This window comes from Uloborus diversus, chromosome 4, assembly GCF_026930045.1.
Source record: "Uloborus diversus isolate 005 chromosome 4, Udiv.v.3.1, whole genome shotgun sequence".
Taxonomy (NCBI): Eukaryota; Metazoa; Arthropoda; class Arachnida; order Araneae; family Uloboridae; genus Uloborus; species Uloborus diversus.
The window spans coordinates 74,343,764-74,366,244 of record NC_072734.1 but is presented as its reverse complement, the minus strand read 5'-3'; the positions used below and the strand labels follow the sequence as shown (position 1 = coordinate 74,366,244).

Genomic DNA, 22,481 nt, shown 5'->3' with positions numbered 1-22,481 from the left:
ATAAGAGATACTTTCACAAAAATATAAAAATAAGTTTTTGATAGATTTTTAACTCATTTCTGAAAATTATAGCTTATTCCCAGCAATTTGCAATGAAAAATTATCAAAAAACTTTTTTACTCAATTTGTTGTCGGTCCCCTAAATGAATAGCAGACTTAATTTTTATTGGAAAATGACAACTAGAGTATACATTTTATGCGAAACAAATTATAGAGCAATTGGTCTATTATTTCTCGAGAAATCCCTAAACATGTGAATTTTTGAAAGTGTCCCAATGCTTTTGGTCATATAGTGTATATAGTGCTTCTACTTCAACACATTGAGTTTTTATTAAAATTTTCTAATGAGTCTTGTTGGTGTCTGATCCTCGTTAGTTGTCATAATAAATATTAAGGGTTGTCCTTTTTCTCAGAAGGCACGAAAATATTATCTACATGTATATCTGCCTGAAAAAAAAAAAAAAACTCGAAATACTTAGATGAAAAAAATCTCAACGCCTCGCTCTGCCAGATTTTAAAGTTTTTATCGCTCTGCCTCGTTTTCATGCATCTTGCATTTAATGAATCAATAATAAAAAATAAAAAAAAGGCAAGAAACAGATTTGCAGGAAATACATAAAGTTGAAACAAAAATGAAAATGAACAGCTTACATTTAGGAAAGCAATTATAGGTACAAGTAAGGGTTCACAATTAAAAAAAAAAAAACAAGACAAACTTTTTCTTTTAAGTTCTGTGTTACGCACTTCTGTGCCGAAAAATTATCGTATCCTGTCTTCAGTCACAGAATAAAATGAATGTTCTAATCCAATGATTATCAAGTAATTTTCATTCGTATAGAACAAAAATCTTTTTTGAGATCCCACATTTTCTATTCTATTGACTCCTAGTAATATGTAAATACAGCGAGAGAAAGGATTTAGCTTCTTGTTTAGGAGAGGGAACCATTTCTATATTTAATTAACATGATCTTTATCGTAAGCATACTATTTACTCAGAAATACTCCCTATTTTCCCAAGCACTCTGTTTGGGGGCTATGCCTTTTAATTTTCTCGAAAATAAAAATTTTCAAAATGCACTTTTAGACGATCTCTGGTAGTATTTGGAAGTAAGTAAGAGGTCCTGTGATCTTCCACCAGCAAATTTTTGAACTTGAAACGCCAAAAACACAATTTCAGGTTCTTCAATTCTGTTAGGAAACGGGGAGTTCGGAAGCTTTCCCCGAAATTTTTCGAAATAGTCTAAAAACGCAGTCTTAGTGTGATATTGGGGGGGAGGCAAAATTTTTAAAGTGTTATAAACATGATTGTAGGCCATCTTTATTAACGTTGGGGACATGCAGGTTTTTGAAATCCAAAAATGCAATTTTAGACGACTTTTTTTTTCTTTTTTTTTTTTTTTTAGAAGGACTTTTCACAAACTCCCTTCCCGAAATTTTTTGAAATTAAAGCCATAAAAACGAAATTTAAGACGATCTTTAATGATGTTTTTTAAGGGGGGGGGGTGCTTATGTGACCTGAAAACCTTTATGCCTGTAATTAATTTTTTCTACATTGTATTAAAATGTTGATCTAGCTTCTGAGAATGAAAATAGAAAACAGTGAAAACTTGTAACCCCCATTCTATATTGTTCACATTTTAGTTAGCTTTGTCGGCAACATAAGGCTGAAAACGTCATTAAAACTAATACATACAATGCTTAGTAATTCTACCACGGTGTGTTTTTTACATTAACTGAATCATATTAAATTGCTAATATATTTTTCATGATTTTCTATGTATTTAATGAGTATGTTGGTGTACGGAATGTTTTCCGCTATTGAATTTTCCACCTCCCAAACCTTCTAAAGAAATTTGACGAGTCAGGCTCTTAAAGACACAAATAATTTTCAAAAATGTTTGTTGAGCTGTGGAAAGCACTTTATGTGTGTACCATTTGTAGTAACATAAAACACATGTAAAACGATGCAAAATACCCAGTATCTGGAATACGATTTAATCTATATATAAAAATATTTTTCCACTGGAAGGGAAAAATGTCAACTTTTCGCATTCGACAGCATTGTAACAATGTTCATTATATTGTAAATAAACAATTTGACTCAGAAATATTCCTTTCAAATCTATTTCTTTTCAAACCACAAATTTGAAAAAAAGCAGATGTTGCGAATTTAACAGCTAATAGCACGCATCTACATGGATTCACTTTCAAAAGCACTTGATTCTTCACGAAAGCCTTAGGAAAAGAGGAAAGAAGAAAGAACGTCCAGCGGAGGTCATTGAGGGGAACTAATGAGAGGGTAATAAATCTTACACCCCATTAGCTTTTACCCCTCAAAAAGGGGAGGTAACTATTCTAGGGCGGGGCAAATGCAAAAAGTGAACGTATTTTGAAATTTTTTTCAATAGTTAGAACATGATATTTGTTTAAAAAATGGTCGCATTATTTCAAACAAGATCTCAAAAGAGAGCTGGAAATATTTTGCGTGTCAGGGCGTTCTTAAAATTTCGATAGCACGAGTTGCAGATGTTTTACAGAGCGAAATGTCCAACAGTACCTCGTTTTCGAAGAAATTCATTTTTTCTCGAATTTTAAAAAATCGGAGAATGGACACATCAAAAAGTAAAAACTAAAAGAAACAGACATGGTCTTGAAAAATACTCAGAAAAAAAAAACGGATCCGAAAACTTTACAGGAATTTGTAAAACAAGCTCCAACTTTCCCCATAGGTTAACATTAGATCCGAATCTTTCAGACTCTCAGTGAAGAGCACCCTTAAGTAGGAGTGAACCGATGGAGGGCAATTGCAGGGGATAGGGTAAGGTGGGAAAGACTTCAAGAGATGGTCTTGGCCTGCAATAGGCTGTAGCACCAGCGAAGAAGAAGAAAGTCTTATTAAATCCAAATGAATATGAAACACCAGCTGACCTCATGATGGATGCTTGGCTGCTCATAACCTGCCACTGCCTTGTAAATACCAACTGGGTCATAAAATTCACTCTGATGACAACATTAGATGGCTGCACCATATTCATGGGCCACAGTAACATGAGTTTTACTTGCATAAAAAGCTCATTATTTAAAACAAAACTTATGACTGTCTGTTACTGGACCCTTGTCTGTTACTGGTAACTTTACCCTATTTTCTCATTAATGTTTATACAAATTACAATTGCCTAGATAGAATTGTGCATATCAAGTCAAATGGGTACAAGAAACATTTTAAAAACACAAATAATTTAAAGTAACTATACTAGTGATTACATGTGTATTGACTGCAAGCAGGGCCTGATTACTGAATAGGTCAACTAGACCACGGTCACGGGCTCCAGCTTTTTAGGGGTCCCCAAATATCTAAAACTGTTTTGCTCAAATTGTAACGCTTGACTTGCTGCAAAGTTGCGTTTGGTCTAGCGCTCCCGATATCTTAATCGAGCATGACTGTAAGCAGCGTTGAACATTGCAGCCTAAAACTTGAATAGTACAGTATACACGTCATCATAAGTTTTTGGGAGACCCTTTTTCGAAAAAAGGGAACAATTAATTTAAAATAAATTAGTTATCATAAAAAAATTATGAGTTCTTAATTACAAACTTTGACTTTATTATTTCCATTAATTATTTCCATACACTTTATTTTTTCTGTTAAGGGAAATTTCCAGAGGAGCAAATACTTCTTCTCTCCTTGAAGTAGCCAACATATGAACTGCTTATATCTTTACTAATAATTAAGTTGAAGGGCAATTCCATGGTGACGGACGTAAAAAATGAAGGAAAATTTCTCAGTTTTGATTCCATTTACCAAATATAAACTGTTCCAAAATGATCAAATTTATTTAAGAGAAACTTACTACATCCCACTTAATAAAAAATTATGTTAGTTTTTCAAAATAGATGCCTAAAGTTTAAACTAAAAAATTTTAAAGAGTTGGTATCGGACGTAAACACAAATAGTAAAATTGATGATTCACTTAAAAATTATTAAAAGTTTGTGAATTGACTTACATTTTAATTTTAAAAGCAGCATAACTCTAAAGTATACTTATGATTGAAGCATATTTCAGTTTTCAAATGATATTATAAGGAATAAAATTATTTAAAAAATATTTTTAGCTTGGTGTCGGACGTAAATTTTCGGTGTCGGACGTAAATTGTTCAAATTGGACGTAAACTATTGCTCTTAAATGTAAATACATAACAATGATTACAGTTATAAATATGTAAATTATAGGTTAAATATACTGAAACAAAATTTACCAAGTAAATTCAAAAGTAGGGTTCATTGGGGGAAGCGGGACACTGGGGTAAGTGGGTCACCCCCAAAAACTGAAATATCCATATGGTTTTTACACTTTTTTACATTGATCATGTCATTGTTCATCACAGTGATTAGTTTTGCATATATTTGGATTACGTGGAATTTTTTTCTAGGTCAGACACTTAGTCAAATAAAAAAATCTGAAAAATATTTTTTGGCGAGTTTAAGCAGCATTTTTCTAAGAAGTATTTCCTGGTTAGCATTTATTATTTTATGATCATTAAACATTCAAGTAGAGTTTATCTTAAAGTGCATACTGCAATCAGAATTTTTTAGTAAAATAGTATTAAAAACGGCTTTAGAGGAGGGGCCTCACATATCCCGTAAAATTTCGCTATAAGAGGTCCCCACACTATGGGGTAAGTGGTTCCCCCCCATAACAGTGAGGATTTGAAAATCAAAAGCAACTCTGATGAAATATTTGTATTAGTGAAATAAAAGACAACTATGATGACATAGTAGGAATTGATAGTTCAGCTACAAAAGCTGGTGATTAGTTATTAGTGAAAATTACCTGAAAGAAAACCATCAAGATTTATATGGGTTGAATGTTAATAATGGTTCTTCCTTAGTCAACTTTACAAAGACACAATCATTTAGTGTTTCCAATATCTTTTGCCACTTATAGTTTTGGCAAATTTGCCGAAATTGATCTTAATCAAGTTCATTCAACACACCTTTTCATAAAAGGGGTCCTACTCACCCCTATCAACCCTAAAAGTAATATACAATAAATTCACTAAGTTGTTTTTTATGCATGTTTCACTTTAACTTTGAAGTTAAAGGCAAAAAACGGGGAAACACAGTTGAAAACATATGTTGTTTAAAGGAATGTAACAGTGTCGGACGTAAATTGTGTCGGACGTAAAAAATTTTTACGTCCGACACCTAGATTTTAGTAAAATATATTCACTTGTTACAAAATGAAAATAGGAAACAATAAAAGAGATTGAATTTCTTACTTTGTACCCAAAAATACAAGTATGTAGCTTTAAAATTATTGGCTCAGCATAACTAACTGCACATTTTGGCGTCGGACGTAAAACACTCAATGTACCCCAGAGGAATTCTTTTACAAATCAAAATGAAGCATATTTTGACACATTTTTGTAACATCACCAGCAACACATTGTATCTTTAAATGGTTATTCATCTCGATTCATAATATTAGTATATATTTTTTGGAAAAAACAGAATTTCTTCGAGAGTCACCAAATATGGTTTGAAAATACTCAAGATATTGACCTTAGTTAAAGAAAATCATTTTTTACTGAGACAAAATCGTTTGTATTTTGAAATAACTTTACAAATATATTTTTCTCGTCAGTAGCGGATCTCAATCATGATGAGCCTGGAAAGAAAAACGTGGATGCAATTCAAAATTTAAGGTGTCTTATTTAAGGTGTTATTAGGCTCTTAGGCTTGCAAATCTAGTGTTAAATTTCAATTTTTGATCTAAAAATGTGACTAACGACCCCTTATTTCTAACTCTGTTCCTGATGCATTGTGTTTGTATCATGAATGCACGTTAACTAAATTTAGTGCTTGCTTTAAAATAATTTGTGATGAAAGTTGGTCAAAAACTAAAAACTAACAACTTGAGAAACAGGGGCGGATCCAGACAGAATTCTCTGTGGGGGCCATTTGGGAAAAATACGATACTTTGGAAAATTTTTGAATTTTACAAATATTAATAAGCCCACCTTTAGCTAGAGCATTTTTTAGGGAATTTTTCACTAGGCGACGCAAGTGTAACATAAAGGCTGTAACCTTCCCAATAATTTTCCTCTTTTCTTAATAAACGTGTGCATATTGCGGCCTCAAGTGGTATTCGTGTAATCACTACTGTGTTCTGAGGAGACTTTATTGTATAGGACTTCTGACTTAAGAGGAGGCCGATATGAACCAACAGTAAGTATAATATTACTAACTCCGAAGTAAAGGGGATTCGGGGGTTTCTCTCCTGGAAAATTTTCAATTTTGAAGTCTTAAAAACGTATTTTAGACGATCTTTAGTAATGTTAGGGGAGAAGAGATCCGGTGGCGCTCTCTTATCTATTTTTCGAAATAGCAGCTCTAAGAATGCAGTTTTAGACGATCTTTAATGATGTTAGAGGGAGGAGAGATTTGAGAGCCTATCTAAGGAAATTTTTCTGATTTATAATCTTGGAAATTCATTTTAACTGCCTTTCGTAATATTAAGGGCTCGGGTGCGACCCCCCCCCCCCCCGCCCATTTTTTGAAATTGAAACCTTACAAATGCAATTATTATCTCCAATAATGTTAAGAAGAAGGAGGTTCGGGGTTTCTCTTCGGATTTTTTTTGCCATTGCAGAACGAAGAACGCAGTTTAATACGACCTTTTCGTAATGATACAGATCTTATATACATACCTATGCTACTGGAATGTACAATAGTTCAATTTAATGTTACACCTTTTCTGTATTCTTATATATGTATGTATTTGATTAATTTAAAATTGTACCTAGATTGCTCATTAGGGTGGTCATAAAAAATCGATTTTTGAATTTCTTCGGCGGCACCCCCCTAAAATGTGCCAATGGACTAGAAAACATGATTTGCAAAGTTTGAGCTCAATCCGATAATATTAACAAGTGCCGCAAAGAGGCCAAAGTTACAAAAAACAGTGATTTTTAGCAAAAAATTGTAGTTTTTCTTCTTTAAAACCAAAACTTTTCATCCTAGAAATTTCGTTCTGGTCTCATTTTATAGGAAATTTTATTCTCTTGATGAGTTATCTTATCCATTTTTTAAACAAAATTTATAGAATGGTACTGGTCATTTTTCAGGTCAGGCTATGGAAGACATCATCAATAAGGAATTTTCATGCAAAGATCTAAAAGTATTACAATACTCAATTACATTTACTTGCTCTTTGTTGATTTTAATTTATTCATTAAAAAGGCTTCATTTGAAGATACTTTAAAAATTAAATGCAACAAATTGCTGATTTAAAATAAAATAATCAAGTAGTTCAGAAGAGAAAGCAGAGTTAAAAAGTTACAAAAAAAGAAAAAAAATCTAATGCATTTTATTGCTTACACTGTTAAATTGTACATCATTATGTTATTACTTTTCATATAGAGAAGTTAAAGTGGTAATGGCTTCGATATGACTCATTTTGATGAATGTGGAAAAATGTGTTTGCATTCGGACATAACCTATAATAGAAATTGCCGTTAGTTAGACATAAGTTTTACACCTGTTTCAGCTGTGCCATTAACAACCCTTAAACTGTTAACTATCTTTTAGCTTTAATATAATATTGGTTTTCACATTATTCATCAAGATCAGTATTTAAAAACTTTGTATCGATTTCGAATTTCTGTAAAAAATTGTATCTCTTAAAAAGTTTGAGGAGAAATGAAGAAAACTACTTCTTTGTCCTATAAACTAAGCTTCTTTCAGCTTGAGCTGTGCTTTTGTATCCCTATCATTACAATCATCTTCATTATCTCCAACTTTGGATTTTAATTTTGCAGCCTACTTTGTTTTGATCTTTTTTTCTCTCCCTAAAGTATCATCAAAAAAGGGAAATGCAACCTTCTGTGAGTTCAGGGACCACAAATGATTAATTACTTTAGGTAGTTCTGTGCCTATAACATCTTCATAAATACTCTTGTATTGAACCAAAGATTTTACTAACTGTAGATCTTGGTTGGGGGTCAAAGCAGGATCGCAGACAATATACCATACTTTTCCGTAAATATTGTTGATAAACAGCCAAATACCTTCAATACCTTTTATCTTTAAATCGATTAAGGAAAACTGATCCCTGAGAAGATATATTTTTAAAGAGTATACGAAGCCGTGAGAAGCAAAGGAAGGCAATTAAATTTTCGAGATAATCATTACAAATAATAGGGGAACGTTTCTTCTGCTTAGGGACAAGAGATGGTACTAGCAGCTCTGGTAGGGGCTGTTTTATAGCATGATTTAGAAAAAAAGTTCAATGAAAGTCTACCTAGGATCTGCACTTTAAACTCATTTTATAAGGAACTTTAAAAAGTCCACTTACATCCCTTTGCTTCTTACTACGTCATATGGCCTTTGCCATCCATCTTGTGTGATGATTAGCGCCAGGTACTCGAAAAGTATCATTGTATAGAGAAAGACTCCCTAAATAAGTTAAGCAAAGTGGAATGAACTTCTTATAGTCATCCCTAAGCTGCTACTGTTTTTTTTCTCAAAAAGAAAGCTTGAAATTTCACTTGGATTGCTTATTTTGTCTTTAATCTTCTATACTTGCTTTGAATTGCCTCTTATCTATACCATTCATCTTGAAATTCTTGAAAACATCCAGTTGAGGACTAATGGACATACCTATTTTGCAAATCAAAAGTGCTTTCAAACCAACTTCTAAGATTTGGTGCTAAATTCAAAAACTTTTTCTGTAACAACTGTACTCAGAAAACGCCGATTTGTACTGCAGAAAGGAGTCATAAAAAGACTGTCATTTTAACGAAAGCCCTAATAAGTCCTCGTCTAAGAACACAGGCCACTTTCCTGGGAATCGTAGTTTTTCCTTTCTCTGGGAGTCGAAAACCCTTACAAGACTGGGATTTTTATGCTACAGCGCTGACAACTGAGGAGGGAAGCAACGTCCCATATTTATGGCCTCTACAGCTAATTTCATAAGTTTTACATGCAGTTGTTTGTTTTAGCTTTGCGTTTTAGAGACATAACTATAGTAGAGTGAAATTCTATTACAACGAATTTCAAATTATCAGAAATTTTCTTCATAGTAACCATGGGCGTCGCTGGCTCTTCGTTATCGAGGGGGACGATTGATGCAATGTAGAACAATCACCAAAGGGAACCATACCTCCCCCCCCTTTTTTTTTTTGAAAAAGGGAACTTTAATTTAATGATGTAAAAAGAAACGGGAAGCCTTCCATCTCAAAAATAAAAAGAATGAAATAATGTGAACATAAGTAAGAATTAAATAAATATCAGTGTGCTGAAAAGTAAAAGAAAATAAGCCAAAGTTCATAGACACTAATTTTCAGGAAACAGCAAGCACGTGTTTCGGAGTAACAAGAAATCCATTTTCTATCTTAAAGAAGGGAGTTTGTGGAAAGCTCGTTTTATTGGTCATGTTTGTTCATCAACATGATTTCTATATATATTATATGTGAAATTTTATCAGCATTAAGCTAAAAAAGTTTTAACAATGAAAATCGATAAAAACGGGGTTTTTGTTTGTTTTGTAGGAACAATATTAATGAAAGAGAGTTTTTCTTTTAAAAATTAAATCTACTTTTGTTGATAAAAATATTTTTTCAAATATTCACAAGCGAAACTTATTATAAAGGTTTTTTTTTTTAAATTGATGTTCCCATTCGGGAACGTTGACATACAAAAGGCTAAAAATACGGTCAAAAACCGTCTCAAATAAGCGTATTCTTAACGTTTCAATAAGATAACTGAAAATAAGAAGTTAGTCTCTGAATGAGAATCTAATCCCGTTAAAGGTGAATTTTTTTTCCCTGTGGATAAAATAGTTAAGCGCATCAAGAAAAAATACTAGTAAAGAAACAATAACATAACAATATTTTCACTTTTTATTTTCAAGAGAGAATAGCTGGACTTATTTCACAAGCAGAAGTTTTAAATTTGAAAAAAAAACTTACTTACTAGATAACGGACCTCCCCTCCCCCCCTCTCCTGGTATTTTCTAGTTCAAAATACCAGGCATTGCCCTAAAATGCAAAGAAATTCCAAGAGACGACTGAACATCGAACACAAAATTGAATATCTATTTGATCACTGATCATAAATATATCAAGATAATAGTGATATAAAAGTATCAGTAACTTCAGTGTTAATTTATAGCAGCAGAGTTATTATTTTTGATATATTCTGCACTATTATATTATAATATTTTTTACTTCTTTCTTTAAGTTACTTTTTTCGTTTCGCATTTACTTATAAACAGTAAAAATAACATGAATAGAAAAATGTATTCCTTTAAATCGGTTTTTATCTCTGAAAGAAAAGGAGGAACAAATTGATTCATTTCTTCATTTCTAGAAGGATAATGACAAAATAAGCCGTACTATTCAATTTTCAAAGAAATAAATGCATGATTAACAATGCATGTGAATTCACACATTGATCTATAATACACCACCCAAAAACCTTTTCCTTTAAAATAACAAATTAAATCAAAACTTTATATCTTTCACTTTTCCTTTAATCTTATAGCAATGTTCATTTTGTAATTGAATTTAATTATCTAGAGAGAAAATATTTAGATTTTAGATCAAAATTAGATGCGCAAGGAAATGGCATTCTCCTCATACAGCCTGAGAAAAAACTTTAAGGCCAGTAAAAAAAATTTGAGACAACGGAAAAATAAAATTGAAAGGATTTTAATATTATTGAATTATTAATGTTCTTATGTAAGAAATCACGCAATAGACAGGTTTTGTGAAGTATGCAACTACCAGAAAAACAGTGATATATTCAAAGTTAGTATTTCAGCCTGAGTAAAAACTTTAAGGACGCTAGTATTTTTGAAAAGCTACATGTACATTTACTGTAATAAATATCATAGCAGTTAATAAGAATGTGGAGACCTTTCAACTTGTAAATTTTTCATTAATTTCTTCGAAGTTTTGGCGCTCTTTGTGAATATGTCGAATGGTAAGAAGTTATCTGGTCATGAATGAGGGCAGATTGAAACTTTTTCTTCAACGGAGACGAGTAGCTGAACTTTTACGGAAAAATAAGAAGATCGAAGTCTGCAGTCAATAATTTTTTTAAGATTGAAAGCCAATTATTGTAAAAGGAACAATGGTGGAAGACCTAGAGCTTTGTCCTCAAGTTATGAAAGAAGAGTTTGCAAACTTTCATCAACTGGAAAGTACTCAACCGGGAAACTTAATCAGACGACAGGCTTGAATGTTTGTCAAAAAACGATACATAACACAATTAGAAGGTGTGAAAATTTTATTCTTACAGTAAAATTAGCTAAGCCTCATGACTTACCATAAAAGAAATAAAATGGGCCTTGAAGTTTTGGAGAAATTAAAAATGATGGTTAATTCAGATTACAGAATTTTTTTTTGTCCCAAGATTGCTGTGCAAACAGCTCCGTTTGGATAGAAAATAACATACACTTTTTGCAGGGGACAGACTCACCCTCAATCTCAATTCTAAGAAAACATTTTCTTTGAGACCATGTGATCAAGGGTAAGAAACACGAAGCGAACCCCAACAAAGATTTTATCGCCCCCATCCGAGTGGTCAGAAAGATGGTGGGGAATTTGAATGGTGGATCGTTATTTTAATGAGTTTTGTTAGTAGGAGGTGGGAGTGAGGTACAGGAAATAAGAAAAAGAAGAAGTAGAGGGCAAAAAAGGCAAGTAAACGGACAGCAAACAGTGTGGAAATCAACTGACTTTTAGATGGTTCCTCAAATGATATAGATAAGACAGTTTTTGCTGGACAAGGGGTGTCATTTTCTGTTCGTTTTCTTGGTAGATCAGTAATTCTATTTTAGTCCAAAATCTTTTCTTCTTTGTTTTTTTCTTATCACAAATGAGTAAGATCGGAATTTTTTGTATGCGCATTTGTTATTCTCAAATATTGAGTGGGACTTTTGACGAGTTCAAAATATTGAGGGGGGACGTGTCCCCCCTGTCCCCCGTGCCAACGACGCCCGTGGTAGTAACGAGTTATTAGTAGTAATGAAATTCAAGCAACGCAATGGAAATCAAATCGGAGCTGAAAAATTTCTTTTGTTGAAACAGATATTTCGTTGTATCGGTATTCGTTGTAACAGGATTTCACTGCATACATTTCTGATAATATTGCTGTTTTTGCTCTGATTTTGCTTAACCTTGTAAGGGTGTTACAACCATTAACTAAAATAAGCAATACAATTTATTTATAATGATTCGTTCTTTTTACGCGATTTTGAGGATATTAGCTACAACCTGACTTGAAAAATCCTGAATAATGTTCAATCAAGTTTTACAAGAATTTAAATGCGATTATACTTAAAGAGAATAAAATTCCCTATAAAATGAGACCAGAACAAAGTTTCTAGAATGAATAGTTTTGGTTTCATAGATGAAAAACTACGATTTTTTGCTAAAAACTGCCATTTTTCGTAACTTTAGTCTCTTTGCGGCACGTGTTAATATCATCGAAACGACTTGAAACTTTCCAAATCACATTTTCTAGTCTATTGGCACATTTTAGGGGGGTGCCGCAAAAGATTAGTTGAAATTTTTTTTCCCCCATGTACCTTATGACCACCCTATTGCTCATTTAATACCTAGAAACTTATTACAGGCGTCATCATGACAGAATAGCCTATTAAGGCTCTAATGCCAAAAAAACCCAATAGAACCAATGTAAATTTACATTCCTATTTATAACATAGGTCATGAAAAATGAGATTTTGCTAAATAGAATAGTTACAAAACTATCAATAAGTGTCACCATTAAATTCCTTGAAAAAAAAATGGTAGCACTCAAACCCAATGCTGGTAAGGGACAGGAGCGGATACAGACGGGGGACAGGGGGGATTTGGCTATGTGGGGTAATTTAAGTATGATTTAATATTTTATTAAATACTTTGAAAACTAATTATTTAACATGTCTACAAAAATTCAGTTATAACCATCATTCTAATTTACGAGTATATGCTGAAAAAAAATTGTCAAAGCCATAATTGAAATTGGTAAAAAATAAGTTCAGCTTTTTGGAGATGGCAATCTAAGACTTCTTCCAACTTTTTAACTTCTTCCAAAATAGTACTGCTAATTTATCTGCCACTCTATGTTTTCAAATTTAGGTATGTAGACATTACACATACGAAGCTCAGTGGCTAAGTGGTAGCGCTTCGCGCTCCTATGTCTGGGTTCTATCCTTGGGGCATGGTTGACCCAGCTGTTCATCCCCTCAGTGGGTCAAGAAAATGAGTACCAAGCGGGCTTGGGAACCAAACACTTTACATTGATATTTTTACCATCGATGTTACTGGGTCGATGTTTTTTCTAACAATGTTTTGCTTTCAATGTTTTTTCGAAATTGATGCCCTATATTTAAACCATAAGAAATTCTTAATAATGTGAATATGTTTACTGCAGTGTCGCACACAGAAATTTTGCAAGGGGGGGGGGGTCCAGAATTAAAAGTCCCCTTTTCATACCATACCTGAATATGCCTTTAAACATTATTCACTTGATTTTATCCATTCTCGAGAACAAAAACAGTAAAAAATAAAATAGTGAATAACTAGTTAGTCTATTAATTTTTTTAAAAAATGCTAATAGAAGATACTTAATTAAATTATCAGAAAGCAAAAGAGTTTATGCTTTCCTCATTATTCAAAAATGAAAACAGAAAAGCAAATTCAGGTATAAGAAGCACCAAGCCTGAAGACCAAGACCACGCGAGGGAGGCCAAAGCAGGGGGTGGCCGCAGGCTGCTTATATTTCTATTAATTAAACATTTTTTTAAGAACTTCACATTACAAAAACATAAAATAAGTCTAAAAAATATGCTGAATTTTAAATTATCAAATGATTAAAAATAAGCCCTAATTTCCCGATAGCTTAGTATCGTTTAAGAGAAACAGAATGGTAGTGCACAGTGTGTTGCATTTTAAGGTTTTTGATTTTGGAACTCTTTTATGAACCACTCCTTTATTTCCCTATGAGCCACTGATCTTTAGAACCTGATCTTAGTTTCTTGCCCACCCCTTTTTCTTAACTTGGTCAAACATATCTAGCCTTTTTTTTCCTTTTTCGATTTCAAACATTTCATAGTCGCCCCCCATGCCTAAAGCAAGGAAGTTCTAATTTCAAGGGGGGGCTTGAGTCCCCACTCCCCCCCCCCCCACATGAGCGCCTTTGCCAAAATATCTCAAGTTAACCGAATTTCGCGTTAACCGATTTCGAGGTTTTTACCAGACTTTGTGTAAACAGACAAGTTTTTTTATTTTTGGGTCTCAGAAAATATTGAAACCAAACCACCTTTGTTACAAAAACGTACACTCAAGCATTCAAATTTATAGTTTAAGGGAGAAGCACAAGTAATTTGAAACAAGCAATGGCTATTTATACCATTTCTCTAAGAACAGTGCATTTTCAAACATCAGATTTTTCCTTGATCAACTGGATTTTCGTTGCAGTGTTGATGGGTAAAAAAACATTTTATCGCGTTTAAACCTTAAACCTCTACCACAGGCAGAACAGGTGTCCAGAATTAGACTTTTTATTTTCACGATGAAATTTTATGTCTAGGTTTGTCAGCCACTTGGTGAAGATTTCACTGTTCATCCAAACTTTTTTACTGTAAGCAGCAGGGTTTGCCGATATATATCATGTCATATATCACAATATATATCCAATATTTATTTTGAAAATATCATATGGTCATAATTTGGCCAATGTGGTTCTCCAGGGAAACTAAAGATGCTCTAAATTACAAGCAAGCTGCTTTTCATAGGTTTAGAGAAACTGGTCACAGTGCAGATAGGCTCCAATATTGTAAGGCAAGGTGTAAATTTAAGTATTTGGTACGGATTCAGAAAAGAGAGTTGGAGCAAAGACTGGCTGATAACATAAACAGGACTCCTAAGGGGTTTTTTGCACATGCTAATTCGGGGAAAGTTCGAAATAGTCATATTGGGCCACTGGTTGATGAGCACGGAATTTTAATTCAGGACGATAGTGATATTGCTAATGTTCTTAATAACTTTTTTTCAAGTGTTTTTAACGATAACTGTATCTCAACAGTTGACACCAACAAGACACAAGCTATAGTACAGCTTGAGAACTTAGTATTTTCCAGGGATGACGTTTTACTTCATTTGAAAAAAATTAAAGAGACTAAGGCTCCGGGACCTGATAATATTTATCCAAAAATTTTAGTTGAATGTGCGGAGGAATTAGCAGATGTAATCGTAAATATTTTCAATGCTTCTTATAACTCGGGGACAGTGCCAGAGGACTGGAAGCTAGCTAACATTACACCGCTCTTCAAGAAAGGGTCTAAAGGGAGTGCGGGAAATTATAGACCTGTGAGTCTAACTTCAGTGGTTTGCAAAAATAAAAAATTTCAGCATCGTTTTAACGCAAATACATACATTAAATATGTTTTATATGAAGGCTCCCGCGCGACAATTAGCCCACCGTATTGGACGGAAACCAAACGCTCTTGAAAAACGTCTGTTTGTTAGAAAAAACATCATATAACAGGGGTTCCCAACCTTTTCTGACTCGCGGCACCTTAATCTATTTCAATTATCACGCATATTGTAAATATGGACAACTCGCGGCACCCACTTTGGGTACCCCTGGCCTATAACAAAAACAATGAAGTGTTCGGATGATAAAACAGTGTAGTCTCTTTTTTTGGAAAGTTGGGAAAAAAAAAAAAACTGATGAACTCAAAACCGATGGAAACATACCTGAAGTTCCTGTATCAGACTCTGAGACTGTGACGTCTTCCTCAACCTCCGATTTTTCTACAATCGAAAAGAATCAGTCGGTGAGTATTTATCAAGCTCGAATTACATTCATAAAATATGTAATTTTTAACTAGATTTTCGCCGCATTTTTTACTATTATTTTAAGTGATGTTTTAATAGTATTTTTCTGCATACAATATGGATCTGTGTCGAGTATCATGCAAATTTTAGTGCCAGAGAACTGGAAGCTGGCTAACATTTTACACCGCTCTTCAAGAAAGGGTTAAAGGGAGTGCGGGAAATTATAGACCTGTGAGTCTAACTTCTGTGGTTTGCAAAATTTTTGAAACATTGATAAAAATTAAGATAGTAAATTTTTTAGAGACTAATAATCTGTTGATTAGTTTTCAGTACGGTTTCAGGAAAGGTAAATCTTGTGCAACAAATTTATTATATTTCTATGACAAAGTTACCATAGCTTTGGACAATAAGAAGCCTGTAGATGTTGTTTACATTGATTTTCAAAAAGCTTTCGATAAGGTACCGCATGTTGCTCTACTTAGCAAATTAGCTGATATTGGAATAGGAGGGAAAACTTTCATTTGGGTAAAAAACTGGCTGACCGGAAGGAAACAAAGGGTAGTTGTAAGGGGAAATTATTCTAATTGGAGTGAGGTTTTAAGTGGAGTTCCTCAAGGATCAGTGTTAGGCAGCGGCGTACGCAGACAAATCAGTTCGGGGGGGGGGGGCTGAGCTCGAAAGTCTTTGAGCTGGGGGGGGATACTTATGAACTGTAGCTAAGAAAAGTTCATGTATCGCTTTTCTGATATCAATACGAATGTAAGATTTCAAAAATACATCATAAAAAAAAACTTGTTCTTTATTATAATTTTTATAATTAATTTTGAAAATTTCGGGGGGGGGGGGGCTGTAGCCCTATCAGCCCACCCCCTGGGTACGCCACTGGTGTTAGGGCCTGTTTTGTTCATTGTTTTTATGAACGATATTCACAAAAATATTTCTGGGAACATGAATTGTTTTGCTGATGATGTCAAAGTTATGGGGACTGTAGAAAATGAAGAACAAGCAAAACGGCTGCAAGAGGATCTAGATCATATTACGGAGTGGGCTGATAAATGGGGTATGGGTGTTAATGTTGGGAAATGTCAAGTGCTACATTTAGGGCGTGGAAATAAGCATACAAGTTATTATTTGCAAGGTTCAGTCATTAGTCAGGCAGACAAAGTTACTGATCTGGGAGTCTTAATAAGTCAGGATTTAGAGTTTAACCAACAATGCAGCATTGCTAGTTACAAGGCCAATAAGATGCTTGGGTTTATCAATAGATCTATTTCAAACAAATCTAAAGAAGTTCTTCTGCCCTTATATAGAAGTTTGGTAAGACCTCATTTGGAGTATGCTGTTCAGTTTTGGTCTCCTTATCTTAAGAAAGACATTAATGCATTGGAAAGGGTTCAAAGGAGAGCTACAAGGCTAATAAATGGACTTTCTCATTTAGACTACGATTCCAGGCTTAGAAGGCTAAACATGTATAGTCTTGAGCAAAGAAGAGACAGAGGGGACATGGTTCAGTTGTTTAAATTTATTAAAATGAAAGATGTTAAGGGGCTGAAGTTTAGCACTGAAAACAGGACAAGGGGTCATTGTTTTAAGCTATTTAAATCTCAGGCTAACATGGATGTTAGGAAAAATTATTATTTTAGCAGGGTAGTGGAACCTTGGAACAGTTTACCGGAAGGGGTGGTAATGAGTAAGGGAGTAGATAGTTTTAAGAGAGCCATTGATCTTCACTGGGGATTGTAAATTGACTAGGACCAGTCTAGCTGGGCCCAGAGCCTGTTGCTGGTTGTCACTTTTGTATTTGTATTTGTATATTTTGATATTTGTTTTTTCAACTATGGTATTTTCAATATAAAACTATAATAATCATAGTAATATTGTTCATTTATTATTAAAAATAACAAAAAGTTATGTACTATATTTTTATGATGTAATACATATAATTTTTTAACAAAGTAATAAAATATTCCTTTTTTATTTTATATTTATAAAATTAATAGTAATGTAACAATTTTAATTCATAGTAAGTGCCTAATTAAATATGAAACACTGGTGAGAAAAAAAGAAGATGTCTAATGACTGTGCAGACTAATGCATATTTTTTATTTATGAACCATGTAAAAGTAGCTAACAGAAGAAAAATGAGTAAAACAGCTAATGCTAAATTAACTCCATTGAAATTGATAAAACTGTTAAATGAAATATCAGATAAACATGATTGAAGAATTCTTAATTTTAAGTCTACATATTGTAATAACAATATAAGAAAATAAAGAGTGATTTGAGGATGCATTTACTATTTTGAAAACTTTAGTTTGTGCTAATTGAAAATATCGGATATATATCAAATTATTCGATATATATCAAAAATATTGGATATTTTCGAAAATATCATGATACCCTGGTAAGCAGTCTATAGATAAAGTTCATACTTTCTTGTAGCAACGTGGTGTTCCTGATCTTCCTACACAAGGAGAGGAATTTTCACGCTGATATCAATGTCCCTTGTGTTCAAGTGCAGATCTTTCGACTACCGAAGCTAATTTGATGAAAAAGTATAGGGATTTTCTTGCCTTTAAGACCATAAAATATTCCTTGTCTTACGCGGGATTTTGTGTAAATCCTCTTCGTGTTAAGCGATTGATTTAACACTAAATTGTAGCTTTATCAGACGGCTAATGGCATTTATTTTGCGCGAAAAAGAGTTCATGTTAACGGGGCTTGACTGTATATAGATTTTTACGTCAATAATTGTTCTTGATTTATTTTTAGTTATTCAAAAATTTTCTCAGCAAAAATATTTAAGAAAGCTGACCAATATTATTTGCTGATTCGGGGAAATTATTCAATTAATCGAGGATCTTGAACGTTTTGCATCTATGGGGAAATATTCAGATCCAGAAGGTTTAATTCATGTAAGCAGGGTATATGTTTATCCCTTACCTGATTAAGCAGAATTAACAGTATGATGCTCTTTCTGGACAAATTAAGTGGTTCAAACAAAGGAACACTAAACAAACTAGAATGTCCCATTTTTTCTGAAGTGACAATATTTGTCTCAGCAATATAGCTATAATCAGAAGCATATAAAGGCTATTGTTACTTGACAGTATACTACTATATATGATATTAAAAACTGATTTCAGAACTAAATTATCTCTAAAATATTTTTCCAACTGAGCCTCATAACAAAGGTTGAGGTAACGAAATTTGTTTCAGAATGTATTAAAATCGTTTCATCACAATTTTATAATAGATTTTAAGTATTATATAACGCTCAAATTTGAACAGGAAATTAAAACTTCCTTGCTTTAAACTTACACTTCGATAGCTTAGACCACTTTCATTGCCGGTACATCATGCCCTGTAAAAATTGATAATTTTCATAAACAGTTTATTTAGTCAGCTTTTGTGAGTGTTTATTTATCGTCAATCACTTTTCGAAGATAAATACCGATTATTGACACATAGATACACAAAAATATATTAAATTTAAAATTATTCGCACTTGAAATGCGCGCGTCTATAGTTAGTATTCAACAGTGTCGGCCTTGAATACTAGTTGATTCCACAGCTAAAACTTACCGACTATCAACATAAACAAAAGAGATCGAACGCTTTAAATGTCGCTGAACCCGGTGACAACTGGCAGATCTTACCTTTGTTATTTAACAGTAATCCTTAAGTAATGCACAGTATCCAACACACAAAAATCATTAAAATTGATCGGAAAGATCCACAAAATCACGGACGAAATGTAGGAGCTACTTCTTTATGTAAAAAGGAGGTAAAAGGTCGCTGCCTTCTCGTCATGCTTGGACGGCATTACGTTTGCGCCTACGGCAAATAATTTCTTCTTGGCAAACTGTTTGTGAATGGGTCTCAAGAATTCAGCCAAGAAGCAGATTGGGAGAAAATGGCTTGTGCAACCTTGAAACCGATTTTACTCGCCAAAGATGGCGATAACTTGCTGTCAAAGTCGTTCCGACGCTGCACTTCAGTAGTAATGTTTCTTCCACAAAGGTGCGTCTCGACAGGGGGTAAAAACATACGGGGTAAAAATCGTTTCGGCTGAGAAGGGAGTTTGCGGTTGGCGATTTCCTGCGAAAGTCGCGCACAAAAGAAATGCGTCGGTACTTTTGTCAGGCTGAAGTTTTTTAATGACTGTTCACTGTTTTGACAAATAAATGTCCTTGTACGGAACAAAGAACAATGTTCTTTAAAGAAACATAAGTTTTGAGTTTTTAAAATTAAAAAAAAACGCTTTTTTAAAATGATTGAAATATTAACTGTGTTTGTGTTATTTATAAGAAATTCGCTATTTACTCTTCCTGTCAGCAAAAGTAAGTTTTGTATGAAGAAAAATGTTTAGTTTCTGGCTGGGGGAATAAAAAATAGCTCTGTATTCAGGGGTACCCCCTCCCTCCCAATACTGCGGAGCCCCTAAAACGGAGACCCTCCAAAAAGGGAAAAAAATCCCCCCCCCCCCCCACTAAAAATGTCTTTAATCGTTTTCAAAAAAAGAATTAAAAATGTAAAGCTCATTAAAATAAATGCATTTTGTCACAAAAAATTATTTGTAGTTGCGTAAAAATTAAGAGTATCGGAATTTATTTTTCCCCCGGTTATCAAAAACTAATAAATATACTTTAGAAAATAAATAAATAATAAAATATATTTTCAAATGATTAATGTTTCACCAAAAAAATTAAAAATAGCCTGCACCGCTCTTTTATTATCCGTTAAAAAAATAAAGCAACCCGAATTACCATTTATTTCCCTTTGACAAAAATAAAATAAAACTATGAAATGAAAATGAAAACAAATCATCTCAACAACCATTATTTCACAGTAAAACCCAGGGCATCGGAGTCGGGGTCGAAGTTGGATTGATTTTCAGGTAAAGGAGTCGGATTCGGGAGTCAAATTTCTGAAATTCAAAGAGTCGGATGCGAAAAACATAATTTGAATTCAAGATGCCAAAAATTCAAATTAATATAATTTTTTTTTTCTATTTCTTGAAACCAAAAACAAAGAATATATTCAAAATCTGCAAAAGTTTTTCAATTTTCAATGCCAATTTTTTTTTTTTTTTTTTTTTTTTTTTTTTTCGTGCTGTCGTTAATGTTTAAAATTTTTAAATTGTTCAAAAAATAGCCTTAAAATAGCTACATTTAAAAAAATCTTCATCAAGAGCTTTTTCGAACGTAGTTTGTTTAAAGAAAATCCGTTTCTAAGTTTGAAATTTATATTTGCCTAAAATTTTCCTATCGGTGCAAATGTTTTTGAACTGTTCAAAATTGAACAAAAAATTGTTCAAATCAAAAAGTGAAATTGGGGAGGAAGTGTCCTCGCCGAGATCTTTCTAACAAAAAAGAGTTTGGTTCGAATCAAACTATTCACTCAAAAGTTATTAGGGGGTGGAGGGGGGAGGGCTGACCAACAGACACACATTTTCCCCATATTAAAACCATAATTTCAAAATGTTAGTTTTTGTGCAATCACGAATTCCTTATTATCCACACTTGACCAAAGCTAATGTTGCTCTGATATTTCAGATTACCATGGCGACGAGAATTAGTCTAGTTCCTTTAAATATTTATTAAGAGGACAAATTTTCGTCGCAATGGTTACAAAACTTTGCGTTTATTCAAAGCTTAACTTTAGCAGATTTTACTTTTGAAAGGGGGGGGGGGGGGGTTGTAAAATTATATTTTATCAGGAAAATCATCAGCATAGATGAGCTTAAAAATCAAAACTTTATCTAAATGCAAAATTTGCAGGTTCCTGATCCTTAGTATATGATTGATAAGAAAAAAAAATGCTATAAAGGTATTCACTATAAATTTAATCTATATGATAAATATACGGGTCAAATTTGTGATTGTAACCAGATCTTTATTACCGCATCCTAATGACCTTTTTTATGAATATCACTCGCATTACCTAGTGCAGAAAATCACCATTCATAATATGACGGCTGCGAATTTCTTTCCATTCTAGTCCATTTGTAGAAACAAGAAAATCATCGAGTACGGTTCTATCGCAATCCGTGATGGCAAAAAAAAAAAAATCTAAATGGGGTCGTTTCTGAAATTTTAAAAGTTTTTTGAGCAATCACGATTGCTTATTGCTTTCCTTTGACTGTTTTGAGGTCCTATCCTTTTATTTTCCCGCCAGCATCCTCTGCAGCATCATCGTCGACCGGCCGCCTAACGATGCTGCTCCTCTAGCGAAAACCGTCTCCAGGTTGCGTCCATATCCTACACTTACACGCATACATACACGCACGTACACACACAGAGAAACACATGCTCACACATACATACGCCTACACACACGTACACAAACACACATACATACGCCTACACACACGTACACAAACACACACACCTGCACACAACTACCCACACACTCATGCCTGCACACAGACGCAAACACATATGCCTACACACACATGCACATTCCCCCCCAATCACACACACAAACACTCATACACACAACTACCCACACACTCATACCTGCACACAGACATAAACACACATGCCTACACACATACACATACCCCCTACACAGAAACACACATACCCCCCCCCCCCCCACACAAACACATAAACACACACGCCTCC

At 33.6% G+C, this 22,481-nt stretch overlaps 1 protein-coding gene across 1 annotated transcript in view; it reads right to left on the bottom strand.

The window, feature by feature from the left end:
* LOC129220365 (ras-related protein Rab-23-like) overlaps positions 1-19,614 on the bottom strand; it is a 46,271-nt gene extending 26,657 nt beyond the window's left edge. Inside the window, exon 1 of the mRNA XM_054854773.1 lies at positions 19,512-19,614. The gene's annotated coding sequence lies outside the window, so the exon portion shown is untranslated. The remainder of the gene's footprint in view (positions 1-19,511) is intronic.
* Between the last annotated feature and the right edge of the window lie 2,867 nt (positions 19,615-22,481).